This window comes from Protopterus annectens, chromosome 10.part0 (assembly GCF_019279795.1).
Source record: "Protopterus annectens isolate FY-2018-M chromosome 10.part0, PAN1.0, whole genome shotgun sequence".
In the NCBI taxonomy this organism is placed as follows: domain Eukaryota; kingdom Metazoa; phylum Chordata; order Ceratodontiformes; family Protopteridae; genus Protopterus; species Protopterus annectens.
This window is the reverse complement of record NC_056744.1, coordinates 401,134,311-401,157,421: the sequence shown is the minus strand read 5'-3', so window position 1 is coordinate 401,157,421 and position 23,111 is coordinate 401,134,311. Positions and strand designations below refer to the sequence as shown.

At 41.5% G+C, this 23,111-nt stretch overlaps 1 protein-coding gene across 1 annotated transcript in view; it reads right to left on the bottom strand.

Annotated features, from left to right (window-relative positions):
• HMCN1 (hemicentin 1) overlaps positions 1–23,111 on the bottom strand; it is a 5,606,893-nt gene that overhangs the window by 2,879,247 nt on the left and 2,704,535 nt on the right. The window lies entirely within an intron of this gene.

Here is a 23,111-nt window from a genome sequence, read left to right as displayed (position 1 = left end):
TCTGGTTAACAGAGTTAAAACATTCAGTAAGTCTTTCAAATGCAGTTATGGCTATGTGAATATCCCTCCATCTTTTTCTCTATCTTGGTTGTCTTGGGTATTTACAACTTCAAATTATGGTCATAAACATAACAATATGCAAAAATTGCAAATGCTTTAAAGTGGATTGAGGGCTAATGCAAAATAAAATGCTGAAGTACATGACTTGGTCTTTGGTAAATGTCTTAATTTTCTCTTTATTTTCACCTAGTATTCCTAATTGTTGGATGCCAGCTTAGGAACAACATGTGAATGCATATAAAGATGTTAGTAGACGCAACCCTGCCACCATCACACATACACAGAGATCTATCTATTAATATCTATAGATGCACTGACATACTATCCATGTGGTGACATCATTTAGACAAAAATGATATTTATCTGACTATATGCTTAATAAAAAGTGTATAAAACATTTTTATTTATAAATGGTCAACATAAATTAGGAATGCTGTGGAAAGAGGAAGGACTCATGGCACTTAAACCAATAAGTGACATATTGACATGTTATGTCCCTCAACTGTATAAAGACTATGTTTTTCTTACCTGTGCTAACACTTTAATAATGTACCACATATCCCCACTGCTAAGACAAAAAAAAGCAAAACTTGTTTACTTACCATAATGATAAATCCTTTCATCCCAGTCTGTCTGATATGAATATGAGTCCTCAAGCCTTCGCTTGGATCCAGTTTGGCTAATTCAGTGCTCCAGCTCAAGCCCTTCCAAAATCTTCCCTTTCCATAATGCTGGGCTCTCCCCTGACTAACTCAGATTGCATTTGAAGCCTGAACCTAAAGTCCATTTGCACTGCCTTAGATTCATGACGGAAGATCCTTCAGGTCCTACAGACCAGCAGGAGGAAGGAGGGTGGGTTGTCATACTGGATGGACTGAGATGAAAGGATATCTTAATCCAGTCCATCTGATCTGACATATGGGTCAGAATCCCCAGCTGCATAATTCCTGGGTGGCCTCAAGAAAGGAGACCTTTCAGGACGGAAGCTCCAAAGGAAGCTCTGGCTCTTTAAATAGAATCCAAATTGTAATGTTTAATAAAGGTGTGAGAGGAAAAGCATGTAGCTGCTTGATAAATGTCATCCAAGGAGAGATTTGAAGAATGCTGTGGAAGCCACCACAGCTCTAGTGGAATAAGCCCTGGGCTTGGAGGAGAAGTATCTGTTACGGAGAGTGTAGATAAAAGAAATACACAATCTAGACAAAAAATATCTTAGAAACATTCTTCTGCAGCTTATTCTGGGCAAAGGACACTCAGTTGTTCATCTTTACTGAAGGGTGCCATTCTGTGGAGATAGACATAGAGCTGCCTGTGTACATCCAATGTATGCAAAGTGTATTCCTATCTACTTTGGCAGTTAGGGAATAACACAGGAAGATGTATGAGCTGTGAACGGTTGATCTCTAAAGTCACTTTTGGAACAAAGGAGAGACTGGTTCTTAAGGCAACACTGTGCTTGTGAAATATAATACAAGGAGAAACAGAGACAGGGTGTTAAGTACTGAAATTCTCTTAGATGAAGTGAGAGCCACTAATAATTTTTTTTTCTGGGAAAGGAATTTTAACTCTGCAGTTGCTGCCGGTTCAAATGGAGGGTTGGATAACACTTCCAAAATGAAATTCTTGTTCTGTGGAGGACAGGGATCCTTCACAGGTAGACTAAACAAGAAGGTGCCTTTGAGAAAAGCTTTACATAGTCTATAAGAAGTCAAAAAAGAATTCTGAAAGTCAGTGTGAAAGGATGAAATAGCTGCCAGATGTATACTAAGTAAGGAAGACAAAAAATAGAGAACATCTCCCATAGAAGCTAAAAACGGTGCTTTGTTTTGAGACTCAGCCCATAAGGTAAAACTTTTCCATTTACTGTGATAGACTCTATGCGTTGAGGACTTCTGAGAAGCTGTGAGGATGTGGACTACCTCAGAAGAAGAGATGCATCCCTTGCCATCATAAGAACTTGACATCTGGCAGCTGACAGAGTAAGGGAATCACATCTATCTGGGCGATGATTGCAGCCTTGCACCAAATTGCTTTCTGTATAAATATAGTCATGAGCAGGACCTGAGGATAGGTGTAATAACTGCTGCATTTGGTGTTCTGGGGTCACCCTCTGCAGTTGCTGGATTGAAGGACCACTCATGAGGCAAAAGGAGGTTCCTGCTGAGCCTGTCCACTATATCACTGAATCTCCAACAGATGTGTGCTGCAGTTAGAAAGCAGTGAGAGGCCTTGACCCACTGACACATTCTCAGTGCCTTGTGACAAAGTAATTAAGATCTTCCCCTTTGCTTGATGATGTACCCACTGACATTGCCAACATTCTGGCAGACAGGTTCAGTGCAAATTTCTCCTTGTGTGCTACATGAACTCCAAGAGGAACTAAGGCTGCTGTTTAATCTTAGCCTTACTACAGGATCGTGCCCAAAGAGTGGTGGCGCGGCAAACAGTGGTCCCACTTCACAAAGGCGGTGCTTCTACGACGACCTGGAAATTACCCCCATAAGCTTTGTGAGCCTGGTCTGCAAAGCTATGGAGAGGATCATTATGGAACTCATAAACAAAGACATTGGGGACCTACAGACATTGGATCCTATTTTGAAACAGTCACTAAGGCCATTGATGAGGGTAAGGCAGTTCACACAGCCTACCTTGACCGCATCATAGACAAACTCACCAGCTTAAATGTAAACCCATATGTCACAAGATGGGTTGCAAACTGGCTCAAGGACAGAACCCACAGGGTCAGAGTTGCTGGAGCTATGTCAGACTCTAAGCCAGTCCAAGCGGTGTCCCCACAGGCTCAAGTCCTGGGATTTTCTGAGGTACAGGCAAACATAGGAGGATTGTGGCTGACAAAGTTAGCAGATGACTGCAAACTGGGTGCCATAATTGATACTCCAGCGGACACAAACATCCTTCAGAGAGGCCTCATAGAAATGGATAAAAATGTATAGTCATAGTAATCCATTAAGTCTGGAAGAGGTAATCAGGGACCCAGGGACCCAGGTTGACAGTAACCTCTCATTTGACACTCACATTGCCAAAGTGGTTAGGAAGACCTTCTATATTGCCCACCTTATCATGAAGGGTTTCACATCTAGATCATCAGGCCAATGATTGAGTACAATGCCCCATTTGGGATGTATCTCAAGAGGTGATCTGTGCCTGACGTACAAGGCCATGTCCAATCCTGAATTAATGGACATGCTCCACCTCAGAAAATCCAAATCCATCAGAGCCACGAGAACAAGTGACTTAAACCTCAACACAGAAATAAATAGGACGTGCTGAGGGACAGATTCATAAGAAAGAGGCATAGTAAACCCCTAAACTAAACCCAAAGGGCATAGTATTCTCATCCTAAGGGTGGTGTAAGCCACATACACATCTGCACCTGAGGAAAGATGCACCCATGGTCACAGTTGCTACTGGAGGGAATGAGACCACTGTAACTGAAGCAGGCACTGTATCCATAAGTGGTAATGAGCAAACTGCACCATTAATATTGATGATGACATGACACCCATTATCCTGTAGGCTGACCTCGCCCCAGAATGATTGAGATCTAAATTCTAGCATGTGAAAGAGATGTCAGGGTTATAAATTATATGTCATTTGTATATCAAACTGATTTGTACAGGTGCTTGTGCTGAAAATGAAATGTACCAACAGTAGGTCTTGCTGCATGTATGTCAGACTGTATGGTAACTGTTGAAATGAACACATTGTAACAAAGGATATTGAAAGAAAATGAAAACAGTCTGAAATTAAATTACTTGGTATAAGCCATAAAGACTGCATCTCACAGGTCTCAATAAAGCCAAAGACAAAAGGTCTGTACTTCTGTATTGTCCTTGGGGGCTGAACTAATTGCTACTCTGGAAGGGTGGAAGTTTGAAATGATTTTATGACTTTGTATTATTGATGCATATGTGCTACATTCTAGTTCAGTGTCAGATTACCAGATGTATGTGATGTCATTCTGTAATCCAGGACTAAAATGAGTTTTAATACCAGATGAGACAGAAGTCTCAGAGCAGTCTGTTTTTTTTTTATTTTTGAAACCTGACATGGAATAATCTCTCACCCACTTCACCTCATTCTTTAGATCAGTCAGGAGAATATATTTTCTGTATCTGTGTGAATCTATTCATCTGTGTTATTTTAATATTTCTTGTGACTGAAACTCTGGTGTTTATTGTAAATAGATATTTAGTATTTCTATGTTATTATTTATTATTAAATATATTTAGACTTTTCATTGTGGTTGGCCTTTTAGAGAATATTTTAACCAACACTACCATTTGTATTAATATTAATTTCAGAGCCTTAGAGTTGCTGGCTTTGGAGTGTCTGGTGGCAGTAATTTCCTTATAGTCTGGGCAGATGGGCATAGCGTGTGTGTGTGTGTGTGTGTGTGTGTGTGTGTGTGTGTGTGTGTGTGTGTGTGTGAAAATCAAATTTCAAAATGTGTCAGCTACTTGGAGCAGAGACACAGAGCACTGGTTTCACAGAGAGAGAATGGTAGAGGACTTGGTTTGAGCACTCTGCTGGATCAAGATGAATTTCCCTAGATTGATGGATATGCCTAGGGAAGCACAGAGATTGAGATGATAACCCCTTCCTTGTAGAAGAGCCTCCTTGTAAGAGGCAGTTAGGGGACAGTCATCCAAGTAAGGAAAAAGTTGAATCCCAGAAGACATAGATGAGTTGCTATTACCAGCATGCATTTGTTGAGCACCCTGGAGCTAAGGTGAAATTAAAAGACAAGGCTCTGAACTGATATTGACTGGCTCCCAAGCAAAAGTGCAGAAATCTCCTGGACTCCTTTTCTTTTTTTATGTGACGGTATGCATCCTGAAAATCTATGGAATAATCCATTCATTCTTCTGAAGACATGGAAGAACTGATTACACAGAGATCATTTGAAATTGGGGCTTTTCAACATAATTGTTTAAATTAAAATCCTGACCTTATCTGGTCTGATCTCGTGGGACCTGCTGAATGGCTCTGAGGAATGCCTCATCCTCCCGGCCTGTATCTACTGAAGTTGTCGCCTCTGCCTCAAAAACTTCTGTCAAAAGAGGAGTCATACTTATGCTTAGCCTTTCAAAACTAGAGTGTGCAAGGCCTCTTTGGGTTCCTATTAAATGACGGTTGAGGGATCTCAAATTTCACTCTCACTGGAGAGAGAGTCTTACATCCTGCTCACTCTTCTGCATCCTTTCCTTTACTGAAGCAGTTTAGTAATGTTAAACATTGTCAACAGAGTAGTTTAAAGCTACTTTGGTGACTTGGGAATAATACAATTCTCAGTCACTTCACCAACCTATCTGCTGCCTAACGCTCCTTGTTGGATGGATGGCTACAGGAAGAATCTTCAGACAGCTCTTTTTTAGTGGCTGTCACAATAATTTATGGGTTTGACTCCACCCGAGGGGACGACCAAAAAACAAAGGCAGCAGCTTTCTCTGGGAATGGATGGAGGACTCAAACCCTGGATCCGACAAGATCAGAACTGGGTGAGTCGGATCCAACAACCCTCAGTTCCCAGGCTGCAGGATCCAGTTGACAAGATGGATCTGAATAAACTTGAAGCCAAAGATTGGACCAGTGAGGAAGCCTGGTTAGGGATAAACTGTATGGATCTAACTGGTTTTGGAGTCGATGGAGTTGCAATGACCCCTATCTCTATCTGAGTGGGCACTTCTGTAGGACTTGAAGGATTTTGGAGAGAGAACTGATGAAGGTCTCTTTGAATTGTGGTAGGAATTCCATTCTCTGGATTCGATGTAGACAGGGGTCCGAGCAGTATGCTCATTGATTTTTGGGACCTCTGAAAACAATGATGGAACTACAGATTCAGAGGAATGTTTCTTTGGCTCAAAGTCCTTGGTTTTAGGGTGCTTATTGCCAAAATTATAAATTCCTCTGGTATGAAAGTGCCTGGAGACCAAAGACAGCAAATGTTGCAGGAAGCACTGAGGTGAGACCCCTCCAAATTTGCAACAGAAAGATCTTGATGGTTTTGTGGGGGTGATTTTGTGCCTACACTTAGAGTACTTCTTAAAGCAAGCAACTTTCTCCATGTCAAGTCTCCAAGAGAATAAGAGCAGCAACCAACACCAAACACAAAAACCACACCAATAATAAACTACTAAAGCTACTACAAAGTAGTTTATTACTGTCTCAAAAACGCTATCCATGTGGAAGTTAATCAGGAATTAGAATACCTTAATTTATAACTTATAAACCTATAATCTAGAAATGTATAAATGTATAAACATGCAAGTCTACTAGTCTTACACAACAGCCTAACACTGCAAACTACTATACTGCAAACCAGTATACAAATAACAAGTAAGAGGTGGGAAGGAAGAGATGACAACAAAGCTGAGAAAGGAAGGGCTATAAAAGGACTTCAAAGACTAATTTAAAATAATTTCCTTTCGGAAACGAAAGAAACAGGAAATGTAGTATTGTAACAAGCCCAAAGGGCCACTAAAGGGTAACTTACACTCTGAAAAAGTTAACAAATAAGAGACGGGGCACTTATCTGCTGAGATCTGCTGCACTTTGAGAGTGGCAATGATGTGGCAAATGATATGGGGAAAGAAGAGGCTTCTTCATGCAAAAAAAAGGAAAAAGGAAAAAAGCTGGAGCACTGAACTGACTGGATCTGGATGGAGGCTCAATGACATACATGTCAAATCTGACAGACTGGATGAATAGGCTTCTTTGTTCTATACCTTCTTATTTCAAAATCTATGTCTTGTAATTTTTGATATCATTACCTGTCTACAGATTAGGTTGACCCCAATTTTTGAATTAACAGCCCTCAATTCATAGGTTCATAGGTTCATACGTAGGTACTAGGCTATCGGCCCACGGGCCTACGTAAGCCTAGCCAACAAGGTTCCCTGGCTTATGCCAGCCAAGAAAGTTATTTTCCTGTGCCACTGTCGAGCAGAGACACAGAAGTGATCCCCAGGGTGTACTTTCTATTTCCCATCCACTCAAGATTTTTCTTGAAGAGTGCTAATGAAGAAGAGTATGGGAAGTCTCTGGGACAGGAATCTATCCCTCCAGCATGTCCTGTTTATTGTGATGACAAGGTTTAGGTCCCTAGAGCATGTAGCTCGGAGGGACTGGGATTTCTTTAGGTGCAGCATGTCCAACAGCTCTGGGTATGACATAGCTTTATATGTTAGGCAGAGATCACCTCAGAGTAGGCGATATGCTACGGAGTAAAGCTTGAGTTTTTTGAGGCGCTCAGTGTAGGGCATTTTTTTGAGACCAGTAATCCTCTTTGTGAGGTACTTCTGTGGCCTTTCCAGCTGCTGCAGATGTCTTGTGAGGTACATTCCAAAAGGGGCGCTGTACTCTATAATGGGTCTAATGAGTGTCGAGTAGAGGGGAACAAGGACCTCTTTTTTCCTGGATAAGAACCCTTTTATGATAAGGTGTGCCACATAGAAGGACTTCCTGACTACTGTGGCGATGTGACTATCAAAGGAGAGACTACTGTCCACCTGGGTCCCAAGGTCTCTTATCACGTATTCGGTGTTAAGTAGATTGCTGCCTATGTGGTAGTTCATGGGTACAGAGTTTTTACCAAAGGGGATGACACTGCACTTTTTGGCATTGAGCTTGAGGTCATGGCTCTGACAATAGGCATCTGTCTCAGCGAGGCCCTTCTGTAGGATGTCCACATCATTTGGGGACTTGACTATGGCTCCTAGTTTGCAGTCATCTGCGATCTTCGTTAGCCAGAGGCCTTCTGTGTTAGCCTGTACGTCTTTTGTGTTAGCCTGTAGCTGGATTATCCTCTTGATGTAACTACAAAAACAACTATGTATTTACATAGTTCATTGGGTCTTAGATCCGTGGCAGGACTAGCCACCCTGTGGTGTAAACCGTGGCTCAGGATGATTGTCATTGTTGAAGCGACACCCCGACCCCATGTGCAAAATGGGAAAAAGGGGTTGAGAATGGATGGATTAGGACATAGATCAGGAATAATCTGTTATTAAGTGTAAATAAATACAGTCTTCAAAAAGGCTGTGTACATCTAACACATTTGCATTCAGATCCTAATCCATATGTTTTATTAATGTAACTCTATCAAGGAGTTATGTAATTTCTCATCCCTCTAACTACATGCACAGAGAAAGCAGACCCATAAATAACATCAGTGTTCATGGACTTCTCTTCCTCTTATCAATGAAGAAACAAGGGAACTACACAGCATTCTTGTACACATTTTTAGTATACACATACTAAGGGCATAACAAATATGTGACTATTCATAAACCAAATACAAAACAAGTCACAAAATTCACCTGAACAATCCAAACCTGAACCACAGGAACTGGATCAAGAAAATAGTCTCTTAAATAAATTTATGTTTATTTAATACACATTAAGCACTTTCATCCCGCAAAGGGATTTCATCAGAATAAAAAAAACAGAGCAAGTACATAAGCACCTTATATATTCTTGAAACCCCTCCTACTTAACTGAACAAGTTAAGCTAATTAAGGATGAACCATTAAAATTTAAAGGCAAAGTGCTGAACACATTGATTACCTCTAAGACAAATGCTAACTGAAAAAAACAAGAAAGACTCACAAAAGCAATGAAACTAGCTCACAAATTGAATGGTTTCAATCCAATCAGGGCTGAAACCACCAAAACCAAACCTAAAACCAAAAACATTGACTGAAACAGAATAAGCAAATATACTAAAAATGAATGTAAATAAAAAACAAATATTTACAATGTATAAGACCAAGGCTACACCAAGCCATAAAACACGGCAACAGCAGAAACCAGTAATCAATACTGCCATAGCATAATACAAATAAAATTAAAAGTAAAATAAAAAATCACGTATAAAGCTTTGACCACAAACTGTTGCTAATAGACATCATATCAATAAGACCATGCCTACTAGTAAAATTAAGTTTTATTTGCTACCTTTGCTCTTTGAACTCCAAGAGGTCTTTTGAGTGGGACCCCCCCCCCCGGCCAATGCTGTCAACACAGTCAATAACAAAAAAGTTAAAACTGTGGGACTTATTCAACTTAATATGTCTAAAAAAGAGCATTCCGCTCATTTTTCTTGTTAACATCTTACATATGCTGGTAAATTCTAGTTCCAAGGGGGTTCACAGTTTTCCCAATATAGAAAGTGGGGCAGACCTGGCATTGTGCCATGTAAAGACAGTGAAGCTCGAACAGTAAAATCTCTGCTTTGGGAAAGCATTACCATAGCCTGCGATATTAAAAATGCAGACCTCCTTAATAAATCCATATTGATTACAATGCCCACATTTCATCATGCAACATTTAAAAGTAGATGACATTGTTTTCTCTATAAGAAATTTAAATATGTCCTTCTTTAAACAATGCTACAGGAGGTATCCAGGACCTGAGACTGTTCACCAACTATGGACGCCGTTGACATATTTTACAGCTTAATGTGGCCTTGGTCTTGTACATTTATTCATTTTTCATTCACATTAATTTTTTAGTACATGTGCTTATTCTGTATCAATTGTTGTTTTTGGTTTTAGGTTTGGTTTGGTGGTTTCAGTCCTGATCGGTTTGAAACTGTTCAGTTTCTGAGCCAGTTTTATTGGTTTTCTAAGTCCTTCTTGGTTTTTGTATTAGACATAATCAATGTGGCCAAAACTTTCGCCAGGATTCAATAATGCCTACACTAAGTGTACACCATTCTCTCTGAACCAACAACACAGATAACTTGCATCTTCTTCCTCCTAATTTTAGTTTTCCTACTGATATTCTTGCAGCTTTAAATATGGACAGGGATTCATAAAGGTTACCACAAAGTGTAGACTACAGGTACACACAGTGCAATCTTTCAGAAAGATGAGAAAGCATAAAAAATGTGATAAGAATGTTCTTGAATACATATAGTGTACACTTAGTGTAGGCTTTACAGAATCTGACCTTTTGCCTTTAAATTTTAATGGTTCATCCTTAATTAGCTTAACTTGTTCAATTAAGTAGAAGGGGTTTCAAGAGCATATAAGATGCCTATGTATTTGCTCTGTTTTCTTCATTTCAATGAAGTCCCTTTGCGGGATAAAAGTGCTTAATGTGGATTAAATAAACATGAATTAATTCAAAAGGGTTGTTTCGCGGTCCAGTTCCTGTGGTTTGGGTTTGGATTACTCATAAGTCAAATATGATTGCTTTGGATGGATAAATTCAAAACAACATATAAAACTGCTTTCAAAGAAGCAATCCTCTTAAGCAACTTAACATTACCATGCAGCTGTTAAATTACATATAGTCCAGTTAAAATGGCACCAATATCTGCTGTAACTTACTTGAACTGCAGATTTTAGTGAAATCAGAAAACTATCAGTAGTACTAGGACATTTACAAGATTTGCCATGTAGGGTTTCAAAGTACAGACCTACTCATTTGAAATGAAACAACATAAACATACCCTGGGATTCAATAAACTCTGTGCAGGCTTTGTGAGAAGTCTACATGAAGTTTACATGTATGCGGGATGATGTGCAGTGAGCAGTAGCGCTCATTGCATATTCATGCCGTGCACCATGTTTAAACGTAAATAAGAAGTTATGTCTTACCATAACGATCCATGTGAATTGTTCATCTCGCCTTTGTTCTTACACACGGGTTCGGAGCTGATCCTCAGCTCCGAGTCGGCCGCATCACTAGCTCGCATCTTCAAGAAAGCTCGAGGCACAGTAATATCCCATGATCCTCCGGTGCTAACCCTCAGATCTAGTTTGCTATACCAGAAGAATCCCTTTTAGAACTGTGTCTAGAACACTTATAAACAGATACTACAAAGTGTCTGGAACCCTACTGCCAAGTAGAGGATAAAAGATGCCATTACTAATGCACAATAACATGCCAACCATACCTAGAAAAGGCTGAAAAGGAATCTAGTTGAAAACTGTTCTCCCAGACCGTAGGACGGGGGATGGAGGGGGGGAATGTAAGAACAAAGGCGAGATGAACAATTCACATGGATCGTTATGGTAAGACACAACTTCTTAATGTGAAATTGTTCAATCTCGCCGTTTGTTCTTAAACACGGGTAGCGTCCCTAGCTCCTTTTTCCCGGGTGGCTCAAGGGAGAACATTCCTGAGTACAGTGGAACCAAACGTCGCCCTGTCCCTGGAGCTCTTTTCTAGCTTGTAGAGGGCGATAAAAGTATGTGGTTTTGCCCAAGTTGGTATGTAAAGGCAAACAAGCGGTATGGGCTGAAGAGGTAGCCAATCGCCCTTGTAGAATGAGCTCTGGGTTTGAAAGGGAGTTGCTGTTTGGATTCAGCATATGCCAAATTTATGCAATCTGAGAGCCATTTGGATAAGGTAACCTTCGTTACTGCCTGTCCTTTTCTTTGGTCAGCATATGAGACAAAAAGTTGATCTGACTTTCTGTACTCTTTTGTCCTATGTAAGTAAAATCTTAGTTGTCTGTGAACGTCCAACTTGTGCAATGTGTATTCTAGCTTATTGAAATGATTTTTAAAGAAGGTAGGTAGTTCGATAGATTGATTGATGTTCTGAATCGAACAAACCTTCGGAAGGAAGGACGGATTGTTGCGCAAGGTTACTCTATCTGGATGAAAAATCATGTACAGGGGTCGGATAGATAGAGCCTGTAACTCTGAAACTCTTCTGGTGGAAGTGATGGCAACCAGAAGTGTTTTCCACGAAAGAAATTTTAACGGAGTTGTGGTTGCTGGTTCAAAAGGGGGCAACATGAGTTGTGACAGCATGAGATTAAGATTCCAAGGGGCAATTGGATTACAAAAGGGGGGACGGAGGTGAAAGGTACCTTTCATGAAGGCTTTACAAAGCCTGTGGGACATAAGAGAACCATCCTCACGGCCAATATGAAAATTGGATATAGCGGCCAGTTGAACCCTTATAGTGGATGTTGATGCTCCTTCTTGAAAAAGTGTGGTGAGGAAATCTAGTATCTTGTGTACTGGAGCCCCAAATGGATCTATACCTTGTTTGGAGGCCCAGTGCGCAAAACGGTTCCATTTGCTGATATACAATTTTCTTGTAGATGGTTTGTGAGAAGATACAATAATTTGTTGTACTGCAGGGGATAGTAACTCCGACCTGGCTAAGATGGGAAGCGGAGCAGTCAAGCTGTCAGTTTGAGGGATTGAGGAAGGTGTGAGGAACTCCTGACAAATGTGTCAACAGGTCTGGCTCCAGGTCCAGTATCCATGGTTCCTCCACTTGATGAGATTGAAGGAAAGGAAACCAGATTTGTCGAGGCCAGAATGGGGCTATCAGTATTATGGCCCTGTCCAGACGTTTGGCTTTCTGCAAAAACCTGGGAATTAGTGGGACAGGAGGAAAAGCGTAAAGGAGACCCGGGGGCCAATCGTATACCAGTGCGTCCCTGGGGACACCCCCTGGAGGGGGTAACAGGGCAAAGTAGCTTCTGCATTTGGCATTCAATGGGGATGCAAACAGGTCGCAGCAGGGCTGGCCCCATCTGCGGAAGATCTCTTCCGCCACTTGAGGTTTGAGGGACCACTCGTGAGGGAACAGGATGGCTCTGCTCAACCTGTCCGCGATTACGTTGGAAGTCCCCGGGATGTGCGTTGCTATCAGAAAGCGTCCAGTGGACTTTGCCTATTGCCAAATTCTAAGGGCCTCTCTGCATAACGGGTAAGATCTGGTTCCCCCTTGCTTGTTTATGTACCAGACCACTGACATGTTGTCTGTCTGAACTGTCACTGTTCCCCGAGGTAAGGACTTGTGAAAGTGTTGCAACGCTAGAAACAATGCCCTCAGCCCTAGAACATTGATGTGCAGATTGTACTCCAAGTTGGACCATTGACCTTGGACTGTTTGTCCCTGAAAAGAATCCCCCCCACCCCCACCCTATCAGGGAAGCGTCCGTGGTTAGAGTTACTACCGGACTGGGTAAGACAAAGGGTCGTCCTAGTGTTAGCTCTTGACTGTGTATCCACCACAAGAGATCCTTCTTGCAAGAATTCGTGATCAAGATTTCGTGAGACAGTGGAAGTTGTAGATACGACCACTGGGCGAATAGCATCCATTGAAGAATTCTCATGTGCATCCTGCCTAAAGGAACTACAAGAAGGGAGGCTGCCATCAAGCCTAGCACTCTTAATATTTGTCGTGCAGGGACTCTCTTGTTGTGAAGAAGGACTGAAATTTGATGCCTGAGGTCTGATACTCTTGGTGGGGGGGAGAGTAACTTGAGCCAGGGAAGTGTCTAGCTGTGCTCCTATAAATAAGATACGCTGTGACGGCGATAAGACAGATTTTCCAAAATTCACCGTTATGCCTAGTGAAGAGCAAAGACTGATGGTGTAGTCCCTGGCTTGTAGAAGACGATACTCGGTGGTGGCGGAAAGGAGCCAGTCGTCTAGATAAGGAAACACCCGGAATCCGTTTCGTCTCAAGTGAGACGCTACTACTGCCATGCATTTGGTGAACACCCTGGGGGCTGAGGTGAGACCAAAGGGCAGAGCGCGAAACTGGAAATGACTGGCTCCCAGCCGGAAGCGCAAGTGATCTCTGGACGCCCTGGACATTTTGATATGGTAGTATGTGTATTTGAGATCTATAGAGCACATCCAGTTGCCCTTCTGCAGAAAAGGAAGGATTGACTGAAGCGTGACCATCCGGAACTTTTCCTTTTTCACAAAGGTATTTAACTTGCTGAGGTCTAAAATTGGCCTCCAGTCCCCTGTTTTCTTTGGAACTAAAAAGAACCTTGAGTAAGTTCCGGATCCTATTTGGTCCGCTGGGACTGGTTGGATGACTCTGTTTTTGAGCAATCTTCCTATCTCTATGGTTGCTTGGTCTCGCAGACTGGGTGGAATGTCTGGGAGTTTTTTGGAGTTGGGTGGCATTTTTATGAAGGGGATGTTGTAGCCTCTGGTAACTATGCTTTTTACCCAGTAATCTGATGTAAGATTTAGCCAGGCCTCTGGGTATAAAGCCAAGCAACCCCCGACTGCCTCCAGAGTAGGACAGCCGGGCCTGCACTCAGGAGTGCTGGAAGGGCTTTCCAGAGAAGGCCTCTCTGTCACCCTGATTTTGCAGACCCCCTCTGCCGGCTGGGCGGTGTCTTCCGTTTCTTCCCCCTCCTCTGCCTCTGGAGGGGGCGTCACTTTGGGTGTGTTGAAAAGATCCCTGAGTCTTTCGGAACCACATCTTTCCTCCTCGTTGCCCTTTAGGGTAGGGTCTAGATGGAACGGAAAAACGGACCCCTACGGCAGACAGGGTCTTCCCTTCTTGTTCACACCTCGTGAGAGTCTCCTTTACTTTGGGCCCAAACAAGGAGGCACCATCGAAGGGGGCGTTGGCAAAGGAAGACTTAAAGGCTTCCGCAAAGGAGCATAAGCGCAACCAGGATTGTCTTCTCAGGGCAATCGCTGAAGCTGCCACTCTACTCGATCCTACGGCTGCGTATGAAATCAGCCTAATGGACGAGTTGACTATGGAATTTAGGGTGTTAAGTTGCGCTGTCACTTTCTCGGAGACAGCAGCATCTGTGTGTCCCTGGAGAGTATCTCCTAATTCCTTAATGAGATCTCTCTGTAAATGCGTGAAATGTGTAAGGTAGTTGAGCGATCGGATGGAAAAAGTCGCCAAACTAAATATGCGCTTCCCATATCTGTCCATTGTCCTAGAATCCTTATTAGGAGGATGGACAGAGGAAGATGATTCAGACATCTCTTTCTTAGTGGCCGCCACCACCATAGTATCTACAGGAACTCCTTTTGTAAGATAGGCTTTATCTTGGGGAGCCGTCATGTATTTATTTGGTTTACGGGGGACTGGTTCCACTGTATCAGGTGTTTCCCAAGCCCTCCGAGCTATAAGATCCATGAGATCGTCAAAGGGTGGAGTCACCTAGGAGGTAGAAGGTTGAGCCCCAAATGCCTTCAGTAAGACCGATTCATCCACAGAAGGGGTAAGGGTTTGCCAGTCCCCTCTTTGCTTCAGGATTTCCAAAATGTCTGCAAACGAGACATCCTCAGAGGTGGACCCTTCTGTTTCATCTAAATCAGTATCAGACGTGAGAGAATCCTGAGGGGAATCTATGTGCCTCCTCTTGCACAGTCGTTTCCTCGGAACATCCTCAGCGGGAGCTTCTGGGGATGCATCCGAGGAACCAGAGTCGCCCTATGGGGACTTCTGAGGCATTGGGTCTCGACGCTTAGTAGGAACCGAAGGCACAGAAGCAGAACGCGGACCTTTTGGGGAAGGAGATGAAGATACCGATGAAGTATGTGTCTGATCAGACAAGACCTTCCTCATGATGTCAAAGGCACCGGTGCCCCGACCTGAAGAAGGGGGTCGTTTCTCCGGAATCGGAACACCGAGGACAGATCCAAACTGATCTGAGCCGAGGCACCGAGGGGAAGAGTCGGAACCGATATCTCGGTTCGACTATCCCCCCCAGAACCCAGGAAAGATCTTCGGCTCCGAGACTCTCCGGCTGGTTCCGAAGGAGTCGAGGTCAATGGAGCCGATAGCACTACTGGAGGCTTCGGCACCGAGGGCTCTACAATCATCGGTTCTTTGACTCCTAACACCGATGACTCGACGGGTCTCGGAGGAGGAAGTGTTGAGGGAACTGGAATAGCTTCGAGTTTCGAAACCAGCTGGGACGAAACCTCGATTAATTTGGACAAAGCCGAGTTCTCCATAAGCTTCTGTACCACTCAGTCCACATCGGAGTCGGAAAGTGGCCTCGAAGAACGGGTCGAAGGGATCGAAGCCATCACCGAGCGAAGGATAGCCGAAGGTGGTACCTCTCATGAGACTCAGCTCCAAGACCTGAGTCTCATGCAGAGATAAAGTCTCGACAACCGGCACCGAAGTCATAGGAGCCGGTGTCCGAATCTGAAAAGAGGAGCTCGGAGCCGATGACTTGGGCCCCGACACTCTTGAAGACTTCGACCCCTTCGAAGACTTTGAAACCAGTTCAGCCTTGTCCAGGGCCTCCTGAAACTCGGGTTTAAGCAACCCTCTGTCCACCAACTTCCTGTGTCTTTCCATCATGACCCTCCCACTAAAGGAATGACAGATGGAACAGTCTTCCTGCAAGTGGAGAGGGCCAAGACAGTAGACGCAGGATGAGTGGTTGTCAGTAATGGACATCTTCTGTCCACACTGACACCTTTTAAAACCACTTTTGGTCTTTTCTGACATTCTTACAATAAGAAAGGAAAATCCAAGAAAAGTACACCACTCTTAAGAAAAAAAATTTTCTATAATATATTTTAAATGCAATATATATCCAAAACTGTAAAAAACACTCACACAGCACACTAAGATATATATATATATATATATATATATATATATATATATATATATATATATATATATATATATATATATATATATATATATATATATATATATATATATATATGTCTATATGAAAAAATAGAAAAGTATATATATATATATATATATATATATATATTTTTTTTTTTTTAAGTACTGTAAATTCTTAGAGAAAAATGGCCTAAGGCCCTTACTAAAATTTTTAAGTAACAACCTGACTACAACTACTTTAAACAACAACTAGATATTAAACCTATCAAACACTATAAAGAAAAGTATAAAATGTAAAAATTTGAAGTAAATATCAAGAAATATATAGAAAAAATTCTACTGGCCCGAGCCTCTCGATGTGATCTGCTGCTAGCGGCAAACTAGATCTGAGGGTTAGCACCAGAGGATCATGGGATATTACTGTGCCTCGAGCTTTCTCGAAGATGCGAGCTAGTGATGCGGCTGACTCGGAGCCGAGGATCGGCTCCGAACCCGTGTGTAAGAACAAACGGCGAGATTGAACAATTTCACATGTGAGGTTTCATGGCTGGCAACAGTGTTGCTGACCAGGAAACCATGTAAGCAAACATAGATAGCAATCCTGTTTAAATCAGAGCACTGAATGTCCACAATCTTGCACAGAATGCCACAATGATCACCAGGGCTTAACAGATAGCTCTCAATCTCTTACTGCAAGGTATCTGGACAAAGGCCAACATAATGAGGGGGGGGGGCAATGATACAGAAATAGGCACATATATGACATATTTGCTCATTAGAATTGTGCTAGAATAACCAGGGGTTTGTGTTAAGATACATGTTCTGAAGGATTTAAGTCTGAAACTCAAATGTATGTAATTACTAAGCCACATCGGTCCTGAGACCATCCTAGTGATATGCCAGAAAACCACAAGCTTGACAAGGAACACACCAAAAGATATACAAGGCAAAAACTGGACATTCTGTGAAAATCTGGACAGTTGACAGGTATGTAGTTAAGTATATGGTCCAAACACAGTACATAACTGTATCTACAGTGCAGATTACTGTAAAATCCCATTCCTGGCATTCTGTACTGAAGTTGTGTAAATGACCTGTACGGTTACATGGACTGCCATGTAAAATAAACTCTCAAGGGATGTGCGTGCATTGAATAGGGATACACAGATGAATTATAGGAATGAACACAGGGAAAAAGGACAGGGGAAACAATTAAATGTACAGCAGATGTTGCATGTCAATGGAAGACGGTTGTAGTAGCAACACCAATCCCATATCAATCTGGCACAGTAGGGACTGCACAGTGAACATCTGTATTATGTGACTGTCACACATGGTGATGTAACAATTGTGAGGATGTCTGTGTGAGATAAGCATTCTTACATGAATAATGCAGAGGACATCTATCAGGGATGTTGCACAACAGAGTCTCCAGTACCTGACAGCCTGGGAGGACATGACTGGCAGACCATGATGCTTTGCCAGAGATGGTCTTCATCTGTCTCCCCTGGACTTCAGGATTCTGGCAAAGGCTCTTGTCTCCCCCATGGTGCCTTTTTTAGGCAAAGTCACGAGGACAAAATTACCAATGTGAAAAATTCTTCTAAACGAAATTTAAAGGTAATGCTGCTAAACGCTAGGAGTCTTAACATGAAACTGCACTCATTGCAAGCATTTCTCGTCCTGGAAGATACTGACATTTGTGCAGTCACTGAAACCTGGTTCAAAGCTGCAGAGAGCACCATAGCCTTACCAGGTTACTTGTCCTACCATACTTTCAGACCCCAAACAAAGGGCTACAAAGCCAAAGGAGGTGGAGTTTCAATATTTATCAAAGACATACACACCTCCAGGCTGGTCAAATACTATAACGCACAGGAGACACTCCAGGTGCAGTTAACTATTGACAAAACATCTATTCAAATCATAGCTACAGACCCCTAACCATGACTCAGGAGGCCCACTTCACCTATCTGGACTTGCTTGAGTCCATCAAGATTCAACCCTCTACCCTGCTCCTGGGCAACTTTAACTACCCAACCATAGAGTGGAATACCTATTCTACCTCAAACACGAACGCCCAGAGATTCCTCGACTTTGTCAATGTCAATGCATTAGATCAGCTGGTTAACACCCCCACAAGAGGTGAAAATATTCTAGACCTGGTACAAACCAACATGAGTAGCCACTGTAGCACCCCTACAGTGTCATCCTCCTTGGTAAGATCTGACCATAAGGCAATCACTTTCGAAGTCACCACCTCCCCTGCCCCCTCCCCCTTGCCAGGGTTGAACAAAAAAAACTTTTCCAAAGCTGACTACAACCTCCTGAGAGCAGGTATAAGCAGCTTCACAGCCACCATCCCTTCAGTTGAATTAAGCACTAATGTCCAAGCCTACACCCAAAAACTATATGAGCACCTATATAGCTGCATGGACTCAGCAATACTTGACAGGACCAAATCATCTTCCTCAAGGAAGAGTAAACCTGTCTGGTGGAGAGCAACAATAAACAGACTCTATAATAAAAGGAAAAAATTGCTTTCCAGGACCAAGAAAGAGCAGGTATCAAACTGGAAGCAATCTCTCCTTTCTCTGAACAAGCACATGAGTTCACTGGTGAAATCCTCTAAAGCTAACTTCAAGTCCAAATTGGCCACATCCACTAAGGACAATCACAAGGCCTTCTTCACATACATACACAATCTCAAAGGTAACTCCCAAATCTGCTCTGAATTGGTGGTCAAGAATACCACATACACAAACGCCACAGATATAGCCAACCTGCTGGCAGACAAGTTCAGTGAAAACTTCATCCCCCCCATCCCCTCATTAGTAAACCAGGACATCCCCAGCACCTGCCCCCTCCCCCCATCACCAGGGAGCAGGTTATTAATGCCCTCTCAAAGCCAAAAAATACAGTCTCCATGGGACCCGACAACATCCCTGTCTGTGTCCTACATGAACTCAGGCAAGAGCTCTCCTTTTTTTTGCATCAAGTCTGTTGTTCATATTTCAGATCTCTAGACTTTTTTGTTTTTCCAGTGGGTAACACTGAAATGCTCTCTTTTCTGTTTTATCTGGGAACAGTTATTTTGTAGTTACATGATACTTATGTGTATTACATTATTGTTGTCTTTTAGGACACCTAGGACTATGCCACCCTGGTGTCTCAATCCTCAAAAAACACCCTTCACTGACCCTAATATTCAGGTCATTGTTGAAGCTTTTAGGCAACATGGTGCCTTCCTGCTTGAGAAAGGAATTGGAGATATGTCATGCAGAATGCAAATTTGGCAGCAGACTGTTGCAGATGTTAATGCAGTGGGTGGCCATATCAGGACATATGACCTGGTGCACCACAGGGCCACTGACAAGATCTCATCTGCATGGAGGAGAGCAGCTGGAGAGGCCCAAGACCGGATGGGTGCTGGGGGGGGTGGTTACAGAATTACCAATTACAGCAAACAAAGAGTTCCTGCAAACTGTCAGGGATCCAGAGAGCTCTCAGAAAAGTGCAGAACAGTATATCCTTGACATTGGTGGTACTGTTTCAGGGACAGCAAGCATGCCCCAGAAGGAGCTTCCAGGTAGGTTTTTATATCTCAGTTGTTAAATATTGCTATATAGTAATAAAAAATTAAAATCAATACATTAGTTCTGTTTCACAAGAATTTTTTTGGAGGGGGGATTGAAGATTGCTACAGTTAACAACGCATTCCAATTGATTACACATGGTCTTAGGTTGGACTTGTCATTCAAGTTCTTGTTGAAAGTATAGTTAATGGACATGTGAAGGAGCAAAAGTATTACCTCCTGTGTTACTATTAATTGTGATGATGATGATGTCCTTACCTTTTGCTTAACTTCTTCCAGGACCATCTGGCATACAGAGCATACCATCATCTGCATATGGTAAGTCAAACATTTTTATGTCAGCACTGATGAGCAAGTCAAAGAAATATTTTAGTGTGTGATGTTGATGTTAGAAATGTTGTGTGTATTGCTGTACTGTCTAATAGTGGCACCAATGTTATTTTGTTAGCATATATTGGACTATAATAGTGTAGGTACTAATTGTTATTGCGCTTGTTGCTTATTATCCCAACTGATCCTGACAGTGGAAGTGTGGGACTTCTACCACCTGATGTCAGCATACTAGCAGACTCTGATGATGATGGTGGCCAAACAGAGACACAGTCGGGGGTGTAGAGGCTGAATGTTACACTGAGGTTGATATACAGCCATCCCCTGAAATTCCATTAGACAGAGCCAGTAGACCTACGTCTACCGTAGCCAAAGTGTGGGTGAGCTGCCACATAGGAGGGTTGTTAGGGGTGCTCGGAGGAAGCCTGCTGTCCTTCCTCCACCTGATCCAGGTGTCTCTTCTCGTGCCACTCACCATATGTTTAGGGCCATCATAGAGGCACAGGCCTGTGACACCCCCAGCATGTTCCCTGTTGGTCTCCGAAAGGTAGCTGAAGCTATGATTCTAAGTGCTACGCATAGCTTTGTCTCCAATAGGAGGGGGTTTCCCTCAATATGCCCTGGCTATGAGTTGAGGACAACAAAGGTTTCAGAGTTCCTGTAGTGTGTTACTAATCAAATCAGTATCCAAAACAGCAAAAAAACGATGGCAACACCAGGAAATAACGTTCAAGGTTTAATCCACAAGTTCAAGACAATATTCCAAGTAAAATACAAGCCAAAAGTAAGCGCTTTCATCTCCTACAATGGAGACTTCTTCAGACTAATGGCTTACACATAAGCAAAACCTATTTTAATATTAAAATAGCAGTCAATTAAACACAATTGACAACTGATCTTTAAAAGCTGAATTAGCTGTTCTTAAAACAACAGTCAGCCTAATGCTGACAAATACCTCTAACTAAAATCCCTAATGCTTCAGTCCCTTGCTTTTTAAATACATAATAAATTCTTCTCTGTTATTAAGTCCTGGGGGAAAACATGCATTTAATCTAACCTGCCAGCAGTATTCCAACCACCCTAATTCTTCTTCTACATTAATACTTTTGACATTAGGATGCACTGAATCTATTACTAAACACTTAAAATTGATGTTGCATCTATTTTCCACATAATGCTTACCCATAGCATTTTTTACATCACCCTTACCAACAGCATAGTGGTGTTCATAGATTCTCCTATACATTTCTCTTTTAGTTTTACCTACATAAAAGGAACTACATTCTACACATATTAATACATAAACAACATTTTTAGATCTGCATGTGTATCTGCCTGGGACTTCTACTAAAGTTTTACCAAGTGTCATTTCATGACTATCGATGTATAAATACTGACAATAATTACAACTGAAACACTTTACCATTCCTTTCCTTTCTTCCACAGCCTTATTTTTATTTAACTTCTTTTGAAAAAAGTCTTTTAACGTTTTTCGCTTTTTTGTACAAATTTGGGTTCATCTCCTAATTTCTGTATAATTTCACCATTTCCTTTTAGTATACCCCAATTCCTTCTAACTATACTTTTAATAGTATTAGAATCTGTACTATTTTGTAGTGCTAAAGCTGTGGTAAAGTCTACAGAAAATTTCTCCTTTGGTTTATCTACAATTATATAATTCCTTTTCATAATTTCTTCTGCCATCACCTTATCTACCATCTCTTGGGGGTAACCTCTAGTTAACATTCTTTTGCAAAAGTTGTCAGCCTCAACATGAAAGATTTCATCATCTTTCGTCAAATTACTAATTCTATTTATTTGACCTTTGACAATGTTCCACTTAGTCTTTTTTGGATGTAAACTTGAGTAATGTAGATACATGTTGTTTTGAAATTCTTTTTTATGAATTTTGGAAACTAATTTGCCATCAGTTTTATAGATCATAAGATCTAAAAAATTGATTCTTTCTGTATTGAAGTTATGCGTAAACTTAATATAGGAACAGACATTGTTGATATATTTCAAAAATTCATTTAATTCATCAACAGTGCCATCCCATATTATCAGAACATCGTCAATAAATCTCAACATTTTGATAATATTTTTTTGCAAAAACACTTTCAAAAATATTGGCTGACTCCCATCCATGCATAAAAATGTTAGCATAACTAGGGGCTAACGCAGCACCCATAGCAACCCCATTTGTTTGCAGAAATAGTTGATCATAAAATTCTAAGTAATTGTAGCTCAAAACCAAATCTATCATCTCCATTAGCAGTCCCACTGTATTAGAAGAAAATTCTCTCGATTTCAGTAGCTCCATTCTAACCATCTCCATGCCTTCTTTGTTTGGTATCACTGTATATAAAGAATTAATGTCTAAAGTTAGTAATATATCAGAGTCAGAGACCTTAATATTATTAAGTTTATTCATACAATCATAGCTATCTTTTATATATGGGATGCTCTTTGGTACCACTTTTTGTAGGTGTTTATCTACTAAAATAGACATTCCCTCTGTCTTACTATTTCTACTGGCTACTATTAGTCTTAAAGGAGGAGAATCAATATTTTTATGGATTTTAGGTATTCCAAAAATCCTACTAATCTTGGGATTATTATTAGTTATGTTTCTTTTCATTTTCTCATCGATTCTTCCAGCATAGAACCACTCATCTATGCATGATTCTATTAATAAGAATCCCTTCTTTATTTCTATTAGATTAACTGGTTTATAAAAATTGCAATCAGATAACATTT